Source organism: Phycodurus eques, chromosome 17 (genome assembly GCF_024500275.1).
Source record: "Phycodurus eques isolate BA_2022a chromosome 17, UOR_Pequ_1.1, whole genome shotgun sequence".
Classification (NCBI taxonomy): domain Eukaryota; kingdom Metazoa; phylum Chordata; class Actinopteri; order Syngnathiformes; family Syngnathidae; genus Phycodurus; species Phycodurus eques.
This window is the reverse complement of record NC_084541.1, coordinates 16061686-16066091: the sequence shown is the minus strand read 5'-3', so window position 1 is coordinate 16066091 and position 4406 is coordinate 16061686.

Here is a 4406-nt window from a genome sequence, read left to right as displayed (position 1 = left end):
GACTGCTGTGACCAAGTTTACTCAACTTTTACTCCGTGTGTCTTTAATTTGTTGGCTTCACTAAAAGACCTCAAGGTGAAGTCCTCTGATGTTTTTATATTTACTTATTTTTTTACCGTGGAGAAAATGACCTTCGCTTCATGTAGTATGCCATGCGATTCAACTGTCCAGAATGCGTCTGTGTGTGTGTGTGTATATATATGTATGTTTGTATATATGTATATAAAAGAACTACAGTGAGCCCCCGTTTATCTGTTACAGACCCACCCTCGATCTGTAAAAATCTGCGATCATGGAGACAGTATATTCATTCATTTTCCGTACCGCTTATCCTCACTAGGGTCCCGAAGAGGCCGTATACATTTTTTAAATTATAGTTTTACCTGTTTATATGTCACTCCCAGTTAGTTTCACTTAAAAACTGATACACGACATGTAAACATATATTTAAACTACGGCTGGAAAAAAAACTAGCGAATAACTCTTCTAAGCTCGGCTAAGTCGACTTAAATTATAGGCCGACGCAGAATTTCTGCCTCAAAGCTCCACCGGGACCCCCCCCCCCCCCCACCAAAAAAGTGGAACCATCAGACGGACATTTATCGCAGACGCACAGTGTTGGGCCACTGATGAACTTTGCCAAAAATGACAGAGGAAAATCTGTAAGTGATTTTTAAGACACTAGTAGATGTGTAATATATATATATAACATGATGTATGAGTGATCTGAATGGTAGTTACAAAAAAAAAATGGTAATAACTAGCCCACTAATGCTAATCTAAAATACTAACCAGTTGGCTCAAATTCTGTACAGAGTTTATGCCATACACTCTCTAAGGATAGAAGTCCAGCCCTCAGAAGTGAGAATAAAATGCATGTTAGTAGTAGAGAAAAAAAATAAAACATTTTTGGGGGGTACTCGACAGAATATCTATAGGATAATCAATTCTAAATAGATTAGATTGTGACAGTCCTAATTTAAACACCAAAATGTTCACCCAAAACATACAATAATGAAAGTCAGGGTTTGCGTTATGGTGGGCTAACACATAATGTGAAATGCCATAGACGGGCTAGCGGAACTAAGAATAGATGTTCAAACGACTGCGACTTTAAAAGACAGGGAGTAGCAATATACAAACAAGCCTCATCTTCTTGCTGTTAATTACGCTACATCCATCCCAGGAGAGCTGAGTGCCGCCCACCATGTAGTGGCACAATGCGTTATTAAACTGGAGGCGCGCAACTCTAAATGTATTCTTGCCTGTATACTGTAACAACAACAACAACAACAATCATATAGCGGGGGTTCACTGTAACTGGAGTGAGAGACTGAAGACAACAATCGCCTCACTGATTGACTTGCAAAGAATTTTGGTACAGTTGAGAGACAAGCACGTTGCTTTTTTGAGAGGGCGAGAGAAAAAAAAACTGTATATTTTAGTCCCGTTTATTTTAGCTGGCATCATAGCTTGATTTAGAAGGAGTATGAGGGCCACTCTGAAAAAGGGAACAAAAAAACTCCCTAACATTTTAATTAATTTTAAATTCATAATTACAATCATTGACTTAACATCATAGCTATGTTTGTGCTAAGAAATACTAAATGCAGACTAAACATATTTTACTGTGCTTTTCCTTGTCATATTGCAACTTTATTCTCGTAAAATTAGTTTGGGTTCTCGTAATATTCTGACTTTATTCTCGTAAATAAAACCTCTTTTCTTGTATTATAGCAATTTTGTTATTGTAAAATTACATTTTTCCCCCCTCACAATAATACGAGTAGGTTTTTGGAACAGAACAACTTCTCTGAATACTGCTTTTAAATGTAATATCTCAGCTATATTCATGGACTATAAGACTATTTGGATAAAACTACAAATTTAGTCTTGTAATATTGCTTGATTTTTCACGTAATTTGCAATTCTGTTTTGAGAAGATTCAGGTTTTAATCTCAGAATATTATGATATTATGCTTGTAAAGTTAAAAAAAAATCTAATGTGACATTATTCTAAAAAAAAAATTCTCTTCTAATATTGCTACATTATGTAAAATTGCATGTTTTCCCATATATTATAATATGTTTCCTCGTGATTACTCTTTTCTTACGTTACCCTTGATATAATTAGTAATTCTTTCTTAAATGTAATGTTACACAATTATCATGTAGAATTCGTTACAGTTGTGTGAAATGTTAACAGTTACAGTTGTGTGAAATTTAACTCAATTTACATCTTTTTGTCATGTAATATATTACCACTAATCACAAAGTGTTTATTTTCTCGTAATACTGCTACTTGAAACTTTAGTTTTTATGCAACGCGACAATTTTTCTCTACGATTTTTCCCCCTCATATTTGTTTATGTAACCGATTTTGCGATTGTATTCGCATAGAATTACAAATTGCTTTGTTGTAATATTACGAAAATTCATTCCTAATTATTTTTCTTGTATTCCCAAAATCCCATTCCAACTTAATAACGCTTTCGTTTACAGTTTTTTTCAGTGCGGTCCTCATACTCCCTTCGATGATACCGATAGCTTGCTTTCGTTGCTTTCTCTGACCTTCATCTCGTCCTCTCTTCTCCACACTGGTCATATGTGCTTGCAGCCACTAGAGGACATCAATGTGTTGAACATAAGAACGTTCCTCTGGAGGACAGTCTCTTCTTATTTTGTGATGAGGTCCGACAGGCCGGTGGATGACTTTGAAAAAAGTGAAACGACAGCTCATAAGCTCTAAAATGGTAATCCTCCTGTCTGTGCGTCAACTGAACCACATCATTCAAATGTCTTCCATCGTCAACATGAACATGGAAAGCCGCTTTTATTCCACATCCTTGCCATCCAGTTTACGGTCCGTAAACTAGTGTGGTCTTTGTCTTCACTAGTAACATAATTCAGCGCTTTAGGAGAATTACTGTTTCTTCCACTACTACATCCATTTTTGGCCTACTAGTAAGCAATTTTAAACTATTAGTAAAATATTGTGCAGCATTAGTAACACTGCTGGGCCCAACTTACTAGTAGGCATACGTCACACACTAGCAGCCTCCTGGTGCTAGTGGAACTAAAATGCCCACTAGTTGTTTTGTTGCACTAGTAACATTGTTTAACTACGAGTATGTGAAAGTTGTCCTACTAGTGTGCAGAAATGTCATACATTGGGGAAGGCAGTAGTGGGAAAAAAAATCTGACCCCGACCCGTAAGACACAGTCGCTGCATTGAATTACAGAAATGTTCCACTACTTGCGTGTAGTTGTGCGTTCGTAGTGTGTAATTGAATGCTAGAAGCGTATGAAAAGCCGTTTTGAGTGTTTATATCCACGATATCCAGCTTAAGGTCATACTAGTAGTGGCGCGAGATAAAAACGTTACTAGTAAGACAGTCGTTCTACTGGTGTGCTGAATTGTTTTTATAGAGGACAAAGAGCGTACTAGTACATCAAGTATATCAAATAAATGTTCAAACAACGATGGAAAACATTTATTAGAGACTTTTGATATCATTACGTGACATAAAATTCTACTATTCTTTTTTTAGTAGTATTGGTGGCTGTTAGGTGTCAACTAGTGCAGAGTTTTGCCTCATTAGTAACGTAGTTGTCCTATTAGCATGCCACTGTACAGTGGTCCACGACCGTTTTTGCGCCACAGATCGGCTTCACGTAAAGATATATTTAGACCGACAGGTAAAATATGCGGAGTTGTCAAGTCGACTAGTCCATTCAACCCTTATCATTCAGTAGTTGACAGCAATAGTGAAAAAAACAAAAAAACAATAAATAGACACAGTCGTGATAATGGTGCGCCTTAGCTGCTCTACTAGTGCGCTGAATCGTCTTACTAGTGAGGACAAAGAGCATACTAGTACACTAAGGATATTGACTAAATACTCAAACGGCTTTCTGTACACAGCCTTTGAATTTTTTGAAGCTGTTTCAATGAAATACCTCGAAATGTACGATTCACTGCAATGGCTCTTACTGTATGTTTTGTTGCAAAATAAGTGGAATGATACATGGTAGATGCAACACACCAAAGCCTCGTATTTGTTTGCGTTCCTTTTGCCGCACAGGGTAGTCACAAATGAACGGCAGTGTGTTTTATTTCCACTTTCTGAATAAAAAAAAACAACAACAATTAAAAGAAGTTTCCCAAGTTGTACTCCATGTAGAGTATTCAATCTGAGACGTTGTCAAAGTACAAGCCTGGGAATTCGCTCAAAATGGCCGCTTCAAACTAAAATGGACGACTTCCTGTTCAATTTCTGACATGTGTCCTTGATACTTATTTTTTGTTTGTCCTGTTATGATAGACGTGTCCACCCAGATTCTTGATGACTGGTGAAACCCGTCTTGTGAGCTGATTTTAATTTTCTAACTTTCCAGGGAGCACT